Source organism: Nerophis ophidion, linkage group LG07, assembly GCF_033978795.1.
Source record: "Nerophis ophidion isolate RoL-2023_Sa linkage group LG07, RoL_Noph_v1.0, whole genome shotgun sequence".
NCBI classification, from domain to species: domain Eukaryota; kingdom Metazoa; phylum Chordata; class Actinopteri; order Syngnathiformes; family Syngnathidae; genus Nerophis; species Nerophis ophidion.
Genome location: NC_084617.1, coordinates 78,015,744 through 78,030,785, shown reverse-complemented (window position 1 = coordinate 78,030,785; position 15,042 = coordinate 78,015,744). Strand labels below are relative to the sequence as shown.

At 42.7% G+C, this 15,042-nt stretch overlaps 1 protein-coding gene across 4 annotated transcripts in view; it reads left to right on the top strand.

The window, feature by feature from the left end:
- Positions 1-6,569, top strand: part of LOC133556866 (leucine-rich repeat transmembrane neuronal protein 4-like) — a 172,651-nt gene extending 166,082 nt beyond the window's left edge. For 2 of the 4 annotated variants that reach the window (XR_009807623.1, XR_009807625.1), the window contains 2 exons: positions 6,097-6,264; positions 6,382-6,569. The gene's annotated coding sequence lies outside the window, so the exon portion shown is untranslated. Of the gene's footprint in view, positions 1-4,059; positions 4,163-6,096 lie in introns of those variants that run through there. The other 2 variants (XR_009807626.1, XM_061907197.1) reach the window with 2 other exon arrangements.
- The last annotated feature ends 8,473 nt before the right edge of the window (positions 6,570-15,042 follow it).

Below are 15,042 nucleotides of genomic sequence, written 5' to 3'. Positions count from 1 at the left end.
GTATTGTCATGTGTTGCAATGTTAATATTTCATCATTGATATATAAACTATCAGACTGCGTGGTGGCTAGTAGTGGCTTTCAGTAGGCCTTCAAAGGAGCAGTGCTGGTGTGGTCTCTTGCTTACCATCTTGCATGTGCTGAAGTGCTCGCAGATCATTGATAGACATCGTGCGAAAGCTAGCTGTCAATCGGCCGCAATCGCTGACATCAACATAAGCTACTGATTACAGGTGTCTCCATTGGATATCAGTCCAATATCAGCTAAAAAATAAGTATGGAATAATATCCTTGGACGTATCCTCGCTCATCCATGCGGACTGGACACTGGCCGAGAGTTGGTGGGCAGCCAAGGGTGGAGTCAGCTCTCTTGGTTGCTTTGTTGGGTCTGCTCCTGTCTCGCCCCACCCCCAGCAGATGATGGCGTGGAACACCGTGGTGTTGAAATTGTGTTTTTGTTTGGTTGCTTGTTTATGCATGCGGCAGTCGTGTCTGTGTTATTGTTGCTTGATTATTTGTTGTTTTTGTTGTTGTTTTACTTTTGTGGCTGTGTGTAGAAGTGGTCGGTAGCATCAGCTCTGCTCTTTTAGTGTCTTTAATGTCCTTTGTGTTATTTGATGTTTGCCTCTTACACACACGTTTGTGTGTGCTATGGCTTTGAGGGTTTTTTTTCCCCTTGGCCTCAGTCTGAACCCCCTCTCCAGGGGCCCAGGTTTAGACAAACGAGTGTTGTCCCAATACCAATATTTTGGTACCAGTATGGTACTAAAATTATTTTTGATACTTCTCAGTAATTTTGATAGTTTTCTAAATAAAGGGGGCCACAAAAAATGGCATTATTGGCTCTTTTTTAACAAAAAATCTTCGGATACATTAAAAACCTCTCAAGGCCTTAGTGGCCACATGCGTGGACAACACCTTTAGCTCTTATTTCCAAAATGGTGTACATGTATTGGGGTCTTATGCCAACATGTGGACACTTATACTGCCATCTGGGGGTGTCAGGAGAGTATAACATACAATGGAATTTGGGGGGAAAAAGTGTAAAAATAAGAATTAACATGTCACTACACATGACTAAGTACATCATATAAAAGATTATTTTTAGTTCGTATTCTATTTAGGGTCCAATACGCCCAAATAGCAAAGACGTATACAAAAAAAAAAACATGTAAACAAGAAAGTCCTTCAATAAAATGTTGAACATACTAGACAACTTGTCTTTTAGTAGAAAGTAAACAAACAAAGACTCCTAATTAGTCTGCAGTAACATATTGTGTCATTTTCCATTTGATTGTTTTGTCTACATTATTAAGGACAAATGGTAGAAAACAAATTATTAATCTACTTGGTTTACCTTCTCTCTTAACATGTTCTATCTACACTTCTGTTAAAATGTAATAATCACTTATTCTTCTCTTCTTTGATACTTGACATTAGTTTTGGATGATACCACACATTTTGGTATCAATCTGATACCAAGTGGTTACAGGATCATACATTTGTCGTATTCAAAGTCCTCATGTGTCCAGGAACATATTTCCTGAGTTTATAAACACAATATACATTTAAAAAAAACGAAAGAATATGTTGTGATGCCAAAATATATTTGCGTAATCATAGTAATATTGATTAAATACACTACTGTACTTGGTATCATTACAGTGGATGTCAGGTGTAGATCCACCCATGGTCTTTCTTTACATTTTGGCGCCGGTGAGCTACGGTGTGTAGTGAAGCATGTTTACCTATTCCTCGCCCTGCAGTGATAACGATACTTGATTTAGAAGTAGCTAAAACACTGCCGACAGCAGCTGGACTTTAGCCACTAGCTAGCTTGTTTAATTTTCATGAAGGAACTCTCCTGAAGGAATCAATAAAGTTCTATCTATCTATCTATCTATCTATATATTTCACGCCTTTGGATCATGTTTTGTTTTGGTCATGTTATGTTTTGTTTTTTGGACATTCAGTTCTTGCGTGTGCACTTCCTTGTTTTCTTTGTCACCATGGCTACTCATTAATTTCCACCTTGTCTCCAAGTCACGCCCCGGTCCTCAGTTCTCACACCTGTTAATCATTATCATTGGTATTATTTCAACCGGTAGTTGCCAAGTGTTCAGTCTGGCAACTTCACATATTCTTCCATGCCATGCCACGTAAGTTTTTGTTATTAATGCCACAGTGCAAGTTTTTGTTTCATATCTATAGTTATACCATTGTGCTAGTTTTGTTCTTTCATGCCACGGTGCAAGTGTTTTTGTTTCATGTTTGTAGTTTGTAGCCTGTATGCTAGTCTTTTGTTTCGTCATAGCCAAGTGTTTGTACCTCCTGGTGAGCACCCTTTGTTTGCCTTTTTTGAGTTATAGTGTTAATAAATCAAAATGTACCTTTATTCACGCCTGGCTCGTCCCAAATTCCCTCTGCGACGAAGAAACAATCCTAGTCCAAGTCCATGTTTGACACTATCTATCTATCTAGCTAGCTAGCTAGCTAACCATGGTTCAAAGCACCTCTTCCTGTTTCAGTGTTACAACTTCACCTTTATCGTTAGTTTTCAAGCCAAAATGTGTCCATTCTCCCTTTTCTGTCTACACACTGTGTCTGCTTGTAGGTACTCTGTGTGTGTGCGCTGCCCAACATGCTCCTCTGCTCGTAAACCAGCAATGACACGATGTGATGACGATGGGAGTGTGGAGGACCGGTACTTTTCAGAGGCGGTATAGTACTGAATATGATTCATTAGTATCGCGGTACTGTACTATAATACCGGTATACTGGACAACTTTATAACACACAAAGTCCAAATATGCCATGGGATCATGACAGCGATATTTAAAATAAAAAACAGCTCAAGAAACCTTTTGTGCTTCTTAGACGATGAGCCAATGCCAGAGATACACGACAGTTATGTGCATACACACTCCTAAACACACGACAGTTATGTGCATGCACACTCCTAAACACACGACAGTTATGTGCATGCACACTCCTAAACACATGACAGTTATGTGCATGCACACTCCTAAACACACGACAGTTATGTGCATACACACTCCTAAACACACGACAGTTATGTGCATGCACACTCCTAAACACATGACAGTTATGTGCATGCACACTCCTAAACACACGACAGTTATGTGCATGCACACTCCTAAACACACGACAGTTATGTGCATGCACACTCCTAAACACACGACAGTTATGTGCATGCACACTCCTAAACACACGACAGTTATGTGCATGCACACTCCTAAACACACGACAGTTATGTGCATGCACACTCCTAAACACACGACAGTTATGTGCATGCACACTCCTAAACACACGACAGTTATGTGCATGCACACTCCTAAACACACGACAGTTATGTGCATGCACACTCCTAAACACACGACAGTTATGTGCATGCACACTCCTAAACACATGACAGTTATGTGCATGCACACTCCTAAACACACGACAGTTATGTGCATGCACACTCCTAAACACATGACAGTTATGTGCATGCACACTCCTAAACACGTACAATAACATCTCCAAAAGTGCTAGTAAGTATGTGGAGGTTAGTGTGACATGTAGTCAACAGGAGGAATGTAATGAAGCGTCTCCTCCCGTATATCTGGGCATTGACAGAGGAAGAAGGTTGCTAGGCAATCCAGGCAGCGCTAAGAAGTGGTGTTCATGATATGATGCTGGAAACAGCCAGCTGGCAGTTGCTGGCTAAATTGCAAGTTGACAATCAAAGTCACATCACGCTGAGCTGGGAAGCAGAATGAGCGCGGCTGAATAAAACTCTGCACTCTGCCGTCACCTTTGAGCACAAACAGGTGACATTTAACACCACTTTCAGGCGGGGGTTTTCCCAAACAGATTCCAGCCCTGTGAGAAATGTCCTTGCAGCGTCTGCAGCTGCTCCCCAACATGGCCGTTTCTCTGCTCGCATTTTGGGCTTGAACGGGATGGCATGATTGGCTTCTTGCTCACACTGAGGCAGAGTGTGTCCCCCCCCCCCCCCCCCCCCCCCCTCGCTCAGGCATCCCACTTTAATGATGGGATGTTGATGTAACAGCACAAATGTCTGCCGCGGGACCACGGACCCCCACTGACATGCCACCACCCGACTGAGAGAATTTTGGCATCTTTCAGCTGAATTTGCAGGTGTGTGTGTGTGTGTGTGTGTGTGTGTGTGTGTGTGTGTGTGTGTGTGTGTCAAAGGAGAGGGGGGGCTTGCAGTCATGTCCCTGCAGCAGCGACGGCCTCGCCACATCTCGGCGAGGGCGCAGTTTACTCGGTCAGCGCCGGCCTTGCATGCCAATGAGCTGCATGCGAGGGGAGCAGACCAACGTTGTGTTGCAGCCTCTCGTCTGGTCGCCCGGGAGATGAGTTCAATTAAGTCAACATCAGCACGGGCATCAAAAGAGACACAGACCTCTTATTCGACTGCGACCATAATTAGACTTTATGTAACCAACTAGGAGTCACTCAGACAGGAGGCAGGATGGCATCAATGTGTTTGATACACGACATTGACAAAAGTATTTGGCCAGCCGTCCAAATGATGAGAATCACTAATCACTTGGCCTGGTGTATCAAATCAAGCACTTAGGCACGGAGACTGTTTCTACAAACATTTGTGGAAGAATGCGCCGCTCTCAGTGATTTCCAGCATGGAACTGTCACAGGATGCCACCTGTGCCACAAATGCTGTCCTGAAATGTAAATGATAAATGTTGTACTTCTATAGCGCTTTTCTACCCCTTTTTTTAAGGAGCCCAAAGTGCTTTGACAGTATTTCCACATTCACACACACATTCACACAATGATGGAGGGAGCTGCCATGTAAGGCACTCACCGGACCCATCAGGAGCAAGGGTGAAGTGTCTTGCTCAAGGACACAACGGACGTGACTAGGATGGTAGAAGGTGGGGATTGAACCAATAACCCTCAGATTGCTGGCACAGCCACTCTACCAACTTGGCCACGCCATCCCCATCTATTGATCATACACACTGATGCTATACTTGGTATCACTACTGTCGATATATGTATCCATCCACCCACCACTGTTTACATTCAAGATCTTCAGCTTGCGGCTATCCTCCTACTGTCATGTTTTGTTTTAGTCATGTTCTGTTTGTTTTGTTTTTTGGACACTCAGTTCCTGTTTTTGCACTTCCTTGTTTGTTTTGTCACCATAGCAACCCAAGAGTTTTCACCTGTCCTCATGTCACGCACCTGTCTCACGTTTTGCACTCGCACACCTGTTTTCACTGATCATGTCACTGCTATTTAAGCCAGTCTGTTTCTGTTGTTCGTCCTGGCAACATCACCTTCTATTACACGGGTCGGGAACCTTTCTGGCTGAGAGAGCCATGAAACCAAATATTTTAAAATGTATTTCCGTGAGAGCCATATCATATTTTTTTAACACTGAATAGAACTAAATGTGTGCATTTTAGGTAATACCAACAATTTTAGAGTATGATAAGTCTCTTATTCTTTTTAATAACAATGTCATTCTGAAGCTAACCAATAATAAATCAAATACTTCTTACCATTAATGCGACTTCTTGAACAGGTGCGGAAGAAAATGGATGGATGGATTAAAATGAATGAGAATGTTTTATAATTTGAACGTTATTTTTAACACTGTGATTACCAGCGGAATTATTAATTACTTATCGTGTTAAGCAATATCAGCTAAGTTTTATCTGAGAGCCAGATGCAGTCATCAAAAGAGCCACATCTGGCTCTAGAGCCATAGGTTCCCTACCTCTGATCTATTACCTCTACTCACGTCATGCCATGTTTCCTCCACTCTGCTTCATGTCAAGTTTCACAGTTCCATGCCAAGTAAGTTTTTGTTGATTGTTCATAGTTCTGCTTTTGTGCAAGTTTTGTTTTCACTGCCAAGTTTTTGTACCTCCTTGTGAGCGCCTGTTGCTCTTTCTCTCTGACACTCATGGAGGGCGGACGCTCCCCTTTCTTCTCCTGCTTGCTTCTTTGTTTTGTCTTGTCTTAACTTTCTTGTTGCCTCTTTTTGAACTGCTGTCCAAATCTAAACACTGGAACTATTTAACTGGCCTCAACAGATCTTGGGTTTGGGGAACCTGCTGTCGTGATGAAGCGGTTGCTGCCGGACACCCCACGGACTCTTGGGAGAAGATGGAGGGCCACGTGCCTGGCGAGCCTTTTCTGTCCAGGACGTGAAGATTATCTACCTACTGGGAATGATGACAACAGGACATCTGCTGATTGGAGTAAGTGTTGCTCTGGTTTGTCCACAAATTGGAAGTTGCTGGCAGTCTTCAAAGTAGCCCAAAGCTGCCACAAATGATTGAAGAACTGTGGATCTCATCAGACTGTCTACCCCGCAGGTTTTTGAGGACCAGTCATAGACAATTTAGAGTGAAAAGCACATTTTATTTTCACTCGCATACAAATCATTTCAACTTGGATTTTTTCCCTGGCTTGGAGACTCTCCCAAAAATCACTGCAGGAAGACACAACAAACTCCCTCATGGACACACACACCTGTTGTTGGGAACTGTTTTTTTCTGTTAAAATAAAAAATGTCTTTACCTTCACGCCGTGTCCACTCCAATCGCTTTGCTCCTCAAGAAAACAAGTCCTAGTCATGACACCTACTGTGTGTAGAGGATCCAACCACTGTGGTGTCAACCATATACAGTAATGATACTATACTTTGGTATCGTTACTGTCGACCTTTGTATCAATCCACCTGTCACGTTCCAGGTTGCACGTCTGTGACGGTCCCAGAATGCTAAAGGACAAGAAGCGGCAGAAACTGTGTGCTGGTATGATGATATTTTTTTTCCAAACACAGGCAAAACTTAAATCTTTAGCACGGCATAGCAGGTTTAACCTAGGGCAGGGGTCGGCAACCCAAAATGTTGAAAGAGCCGCAAAAAAATATCTGTCTGTCTGATGTGTCAATATTAGCTATATTAGCCTACTATCAAAGACATTGACAGAAATTTTGTATATCTATTTTCATTCTACACATTTTTGAAACATTGGATATCATTAGTAAAATGGAGGCTTCTCTCAGGATGAAATAACTTCTGGAAATGAGTGGCTCAGAATGTCCAAAGGTATAGATGTGTGTCCAAATTAAAGGAAACAACAGGCTGTCTTCTTCTAATATATTTGTTACAATCTTTGCCAGCTGGGTAACGTTTGCTGTGGTCTGGAACAACATGGCACACAAACAACTATGAGACATGCAGCCAATATTACATACAGATCATGTGTCATGAGACATGCAAATATAAATTAAATGCACAGAAGACATGAGTAAGTTAACTCAAATATAGCTACAAATGAGGCATAATGATGCAATATGTACACACAGCTAGCCTAAATAACATGTTAGCATTGATTAGCTTGCAGTCATGCACTGACCAAATGTGCCTGATTAGCACTCCAACAAGTCAATAACATCAACAAAGCTCACCTTTGTGCATTCACGCACAGCATAAAACGTTTGGTGGACAAAAAGAGACAAAGAAGGAGTGGCATAAAACACATCTTTCCGTGGCAGCTTCAGAGAAAGTTGTACATGTAAACAAACTACGATGAGTTCAAGGACCGCTGAAATGAGTAGGACAAAACGGTGCTGGCCAAATCCTCTCATCAGTGAAGCATGTATAACATAAACAGGGAAATTTATAACAATTAGGAAGGTTTGTGTCATGTTTGTCCTCCTACAGAAATTATGTTAAAACAAAAAATTAAAAAAATTTCTTCATCTTTTTCCATTTTCACACATCTCTGAAAGAGGTCCAGGGAGCCACTAGGGCGGCGCTGAAGAGCTGCCCTAGAGCCGCGGGTTGCTGACCCCCCGACTTAGGTTAAAGCGGGAAGCCAAACAAAACCCCAAAGAAGGAACATAAACTGTCGCCAGAGCAAACATTGATACCGCAACTACTGAGTGACGACACGGGTATAAAAAGGGGCGTGGTTGTGATTGTCAGCAGGTGTGTCCTAATCAACAACCACAGTCCAAAGTGTCCACAAAACAAGACATGACCTGCATGACATTACCCACACCTCTGTTTACATTCAAGACCTCTAGCTTAGCAGTTAGCATATCCTCCTACTTTGTCTAATCTTTGCAAACTGAACTGTTCTTGTCCTCTAGGGATGATACTTGCAAGAAACATAGTTAATTTGGCGCCATGGATCGCTAACTTAGAGGTGGCTTTGCACTGTGGAGGGACGTTAGCGGTAAGGGAGAACACTATATTGCGTTAAGGACGAAATTGTTCGCTTGTCAGATTTGCGAGACAATGCTTGAATGTGTCCTCAACATGCGTTATTCCAGTATAACGATACAGCTCTACAGTTGGACAAATTGATATCGTCTGTATCGCACAATCCTAGTGAAATGTTTTATTTTCCAACCACTTCTCTTTGAGACAGAGAATCCATCATGGAAAATCTAATCAAGAACCTCGAGGCTAATGGAAAATTCCAGCTTGATCAAGTTTAATCATTGAGTACATTTAATCAAGAATGGGTTCAAATCAAGAAGGACTAAAAAGGGATCCACCACCATTAGAAGACTAATTGATGACTATGTAAGAAGTCACATGGCGGCCAGCTCTTTTGGTGGAATCCATTACAACCACCTTCAGGTAAATACCTGAGTTACCTGAGTCCAGGTCACACACAACTGACATCATCACTATTATTTGAAACTTTTTTTATGCGGATGTTGCTTTTAAACTTAGAATAGGACAGACAAGCTTCACAGTGTCTTGTCTGAATGAGCAGGTATCGCACACCTCGGTCTCCTTGGACGTATCCTCGCTCATCCATGCAGACTGGACACTGGCCGAGAGTTGGTGGGCGGCCGAGGGTGGAGTCGGCTCTCTTGGTTGCTTTGTTGGGTCTGCTCCTGTCTCTGGCCATGCACCCACCCACCCCTCCTCCCATGATGACCTGTTTCTCACCTTTTTTGTAAGGGGCGCCGGAAGTTGGCAGACCCGTCAGCGATCCTGTTCTGTCTCCCTGTAATGTTTGATCCTGTTCTGTCTCCCTGTAATGTTTGATCCTGTTCTGTCTCCCTGTAATGTTTGATCCTATTCTGTCTCTCTGTAATGTTTGATCCTGTTCTGTCTCCCTGTAATGTTTGATCCTGTTCTGTCTCCCTGTAATGTTTGATCCTGTTCTGTCTCCCTGTAATGTTTGATCCTGTTCTGTCTCCCTGTAATGTTTGATCCTGTTCTGTCTCCCTGTAACTTTTGATCCTGTTCTGTCTCCCTGTAATGTTTGATCCTGTTCTGTCTCCCTGTAATGTTTGATCCTGTTCTGTATCCCTGTAATGTTTGATCCTGTTCTGTCTCCCTGTAATGTTTGATCCTGTTCTGTCTCTCAGTACTGTTTGACCCTCTTTTGTCTCCCTGTAATGTTTGATCCTGTTCTGTCTCCCTGTAATGTTTGATCCTGTTCTGTCTCCATGTAACGTTTGATCCTGTTCTGTCTCCCTGTAATGTTTGATCCTGTTCTGTCTCCCTGTAATGTATGATTCTGTTCTGTCTCCCTGTAATGTTTGATCCTGTTCTGTCTCCCTGTAATGTTTGATCCTGTTTTGTCTCCTGGTAATGTTTGGGATTGTGCTGAAAGTCTTAAATTCCCCTCAGGGATTATTAAAGTTCTTCTGGTTCTGATTGTCGCATGACAGTTTGGACTTTGTCAATAGTTTCTCTATTATTTCATGTCCAGCGCTCTTGTGAATGTTTCCACTTCCTGTTCTCCTCCATTGGCCGCCACTGCAGCCTGAGTACTGATCTCTCACCTGTTCCTGATTGGCAATCAGAACACACTTGTCCCTGGTTGCCAATCAGTCTGCTTCTCATGGCATTTGGTTGATATTTGCTTTGAAGTCTGTATCTTGATGTTTCTCCTCTACTTCCTGTGACTGCTCTTCCTCTTTGTGCACATCCCTGCTGCACTCCAGCATGTTTCTTCTGAAATACACTTCACCTGCGGCCTCAGTCCCTGACTAACATACGACCAACCACAACAGCTCAAAAATAATTTAAAACAATGAAGTAATAATTGAATTTAAAAGCAAGTACATTCCCCAAGATAATCGGTTTCTCGATCTTTTAAAATAGACTTGAACTCCCCCAAAATTATTCATTTGGTAGCCTCAGATCTTTCTGGATGTCAGTCCAAGACCAGGGAGCAGCAGAACTGAAGGCTGTTTTTCACAATCATGTGTTGGTTCTAGGAAGCAACATGTGGAGGACATCCTGTAATGACTGCAGTTTGGACGCACTAAGGAACACAGATATGTGGGGACAAGGTCAAGAAGACATTTGTACATTAAAAGTCTTCGGTCAGTCAAAGATGGACAGTTTGCTTTTGCGTACAAAGTACAGTGGACCAAATGTCCACAAGCAGTAATAAAAGGTAAGACACAGTGATAAACAGCGTCTAGTTTCTTCGGAGTAAAGGCCAGATGTATTCATTAAAAAAAGTTTCCATAATCAAGTAAAGGAATGAAGGTGGATGAGACCAGATGTGTCCTAACTTTTAGGGGAAAACAAGACTTATTTCTGAAAAAGTCCTAATTTAATTTTAAACTTAGAGACAAGCTTTTCTATGTGTGCTTTAATAAACAATCTCTCATCAATAATAATTCCAAAGTACTTACTGTATTTTGTATACTTTATACTCCACCCATGAGTAGTCAATATTTTAGGGATGTTCAATGGCAGCCGTTTGCCATTTGAGAATAACATCGCCTTAATTTAGTCTGCATTTAGAACTAGCCTAACTTGGGTCAGCTGGGACTGAACAACATCAAAAGCAGACTGGAAGAGTTCAAGGGTCTGCACTGAAGAATAGATCTGATATTTCATCACAAAGATTGTTCAGGTGAATGGAGAACAAATGCGGTCCTAATACTGAACCCTGTGGTCCGCCTTCAACACGGGGAGGACAGAAGAAGAAGCAAACTGGACACATTGTGTTCTGTCAGAGAAGTCATTAGAAGAGCAGTTTGCAGCATGCCCGGATACACCAATCCTGGGCCACCTGTCTGCTAAAATGGTGTGCTTGACCGTCTCAAACATCTCTGACAGGTCAAGAAATAAGTGAAGTGAATTATATTTATATAGCGCTTTATTTTGAAGTTATCGTGCTGTGATTTTACAAGTCCGGCCCACTTGGGAGTCGATTTGTGACAGCCCGGCCTTATATGGACCTGATGTTCTGGTCTTCTTCAAGTCAGTTCAAAACAATAAAGTACTTGATAAAACCACTTTTTTTTAAATGATGTAAAGAATTTAATTGATCAAAGATTATTTACATGTATTTAACATTATTCAAATGATAATTACCGTATTTCCTTGAATTGCTGCCGGGTAAAAAGTATGCACCTGACTAGAAATAATCAAACTTGTTTATCAAAATAATTAGCGCATGCTTAGCATTACCACCGGTTCAGGATTAACGCCGGGTCAAACTTGTTTCGCAAAATATTATTTTTATTAGCGCATGTCTAGAATTTCCGGCGGGTCAAACTCGTCACGTCACGAGTGACACTTCACATGTCATCATTTTCAAAATGGAGGAGGCTGATTTCAATCATTTGAAATCGCATAAAGGGAAGAAGATTAAGAGCTATTCAGTAGGATTTAAGGTCCAAGCTATTGAATATGCTAAAAAGAACAGTAAGCAGCTATGTTTTATTAATATACCGTAGCTGCGTGTGTCAAATATGAGTCATTAAATGACTCCCGCCTCCTGGTGGTAGAGGGCGCTAGTGATCCTTCTTGCGACTACTCGGCTGCAGAAGAAGTGACAACAAGCAGCGTGTGTTTATTTTTTCCTCTCGCTTGCACTTTTAACATGGAGGATTACATATCTAAAATAAAACACTTTTCTAAACTGGACTTTCAATGGAAGCAGGAGGTAATAAAGGAAGATCTCCATGGAGACAGAGAGACTTTTAAAACTGAAGAAAGATAAGGAAGACTTCTATAAACAAGTTATCAATGCTTTTGATCAGAAGGAGCTGCGCATGGACTTCATTTATAAGTAAAGGTAAGACCATAATAACGTGTTTTTTAAATTAAATGTGCTTTTAAAGATGTTATCCTTACATCACACACAATTTTTTAATCGCAGGCCTAAGTTTACCGCATGCCTTTGGTAAGTGCCGGAGTGAGAAGAGGTTTTAAATGAATTAGCGCCCCGGCGGCAAAACAAGGAAATACGGTAACCGCTCCAAAGTTCAAATGCTTGCTGGTGTTTGTTTCAGGCGGCAAATGCAAATAAAGTTGACTTGCAAAACATTATTTCCATGAATAAGGTTGAACATATTTGACATAAAAAGGTGCCAATACGGTGTTTGAAGGCTCTATGCTACATCTCCTGTATCTCTGTAGCGTTGACAAGAGCAGCAACATTCATTTGTTTCAACAGATTGTTCCTTTAATTGCAGTTTTCTGCATTCATTTTTTTGGGCGTAGTTGCAGAGCTCTGAGCCCTGAGCACATATTTCCCTTCAAGTCTGTTAAATATTTGTTTTTCTTGCCTGTCTTTGCTGAAGTGTGTTGTTTGTGTGACTAAGACCCGGGGCCGGTCTGTCTACTGCTTTGGACTGACTTCTTTACTCAGGAACATCCCACACATGCCGAAGAACAAAAATCCAAATCTGTACCGTAATAAATTGGATTCAAGTTCCAAAAATAAATCTAGATCCTCAAACAAGTGACAAGCTTTATATTAATAACAGGGCTGCTGGGAGTGTAGTGGTTCACACAGCTGACAGCCACGATTCCTACCTTTATATACACCATGTATTTACAACAAAGAACTATATTTGTTTACGTCCGCTTCCTCCCACCTCCCAAGACATGCACCTGGGGATAGGCCCCTCCCACCTCCAAAGACATGCACCTGGGGATAGGCCCCTCCCACGTCCCAAGACATGCACCTGGGGATAGGCCCCTCCCACGTCCCAAGACATGTACCTGGGGATAGGCCCCTCCCACCTCCCAAGACGTGTACCTGGGGATAGGCCCCTCCCACCTCCAAAGACATGTACCTGGGGATAGGCCCCTCCCACGTCCCAAGACATGCACCTGGGGATAGGCCCCTCCCACCTCCCAAGACGTGTACCTGGGGATAGGCCCCTCCCACCTCCAAAGACATGTACCTGGGGATAGGCCCCTCCCACCTCCAAAGACATGCACCTGGGGATAGGCCGCTCCCACGTCCCAAGACATGTACCTGGGGATAGGCCCCTCCCACCTCCAAAGACATGTACCTGGGGATAGGCCCCTCCCACCTCCCAAGACATGCACCTGGGGATAGGCCCCTCCCACGTCCCAAGACATGTACCTGGGGATAGGCCCCTCCCACCTCCCAAGACATGCACCTGGGGATAGGCCCCTCCCACCTCCCAAGACATGCACCTGGGGATAGGCCCCTCCCACGTCCCAAGACATGTACCTGGGGATAGGCCCCTCCCACCTCCAAAGACATGCACCTGGGGATAGGCCCCTCCCACCTCCAAAGACATGCACCTGGGGATAGGTTGATTGGCAACACTGAATGGTCCCAAGTGTGTGAATGTTGTCCATCTGTACTATCAGCATAATACAGTCATCACACAAGTTAATCATCATTAGTGTAAGACAAGACACACTATTGTTCTTCTTTGATGTTTTTATGTACTTTTTCATCAAAGGCTGCGATGCTAATGTCAATGAGGGACGTCTAATCACCGCCAAGTTGGAATTCTTATGCATTTTGATGCTGTTGTTGATATTATTCATTTTAGTTTAACTACTTTTGGATTGTTTTGTGTCATGTTTGTGTGTCCTCTCAATTGCAGGTTTGGTTTTGGAATTGTAATTGTATCATTATGGTATTATTGTGGATTATTTTGTTGGATTTTTCAGTTTTTTATTGTGATATTTAGGAAACTCAGCCTGTGAGGTGTTGCAGCAGGTCTTGGCCGAGTTGAACCGAAGCGAACAGCAAGTAGTTCTGGCCGAGTCTGACACAAAGAAGGTGTCCCCGACTCATTTACAGCCAGAGAAAGGTCACGGCGTCTTTCTCAGGATGAAGATTGAGCATCGGCAGAGTAGAGCACAGTTCTGGCAGCAGGTCTGAGACCTCCAGCAGCAGATCTGTGAAGGGCTGATAAATTGGTGCAGATTGAGGCACGGCCCTAAGGTCTGTGCAAAAGGTATGAAAGTGGTAAGGCTCAGTTGATACCATCACACCAAAAAGGAGAGGCTGTCAGGGCTGAAGAATGTGAGACAGTCTTGGCTGCCAAGACCAGGAAGAGATCTGGAGAATGGAAGCAGGCTAAAGATTAAGCGCTGGTTCCATCTGGTCAGCAGTCAACGTGTTCTTGGAGCCACAACAGGGCTTAGTAAAAATGTGTGTGTGTGTGTGTGTGTGTGTGTGTGTGTGTGTGTGTGTGTGTGTGTGTGTGTGTGTGTGTGTTCTGTCTGTGCTCAGCTGTTGAAAAATAAATATTTTCCATGTTCGACGTACTTAGTTCACTTACCCTATTTTCCAGACTGTCTCTCTCCATGTGAGACAGACTCCTACTTTGGGCTACTTTTAACACCCTTCTTAAAACCATTTGTATTCACTGACTTTTTACCCAGCAGGAGACTTTACACAGTTTTTAACTTTTTTAAAACTTTTTAAAAGCTTTTTATCCAACAAATTGTTCCTAAGATCATTTGAATTTGCTTTTTCAATGTATATTTTACTGTATTGTGGTGTACAGCCCTTTGTTCTTCAACTCTGCTTGTTTTTAAAGGGCTTTATAAATAAAGTTGGTATGGTATGGTATGGTATGGTATGGTATGGTATGGTATGGTATGGTATGGTATAAGGAGCACTTAAAATCTTTTTTTTTTTCCTTAAAACTCGACAGTGCGCCTTATAATCCGATGCGCCTATTGTACAGAAAAATTATGTTTTTGCTCACCGACCTCGAAGCTATTTTATTTGGTACATGGTGTAATGATAAG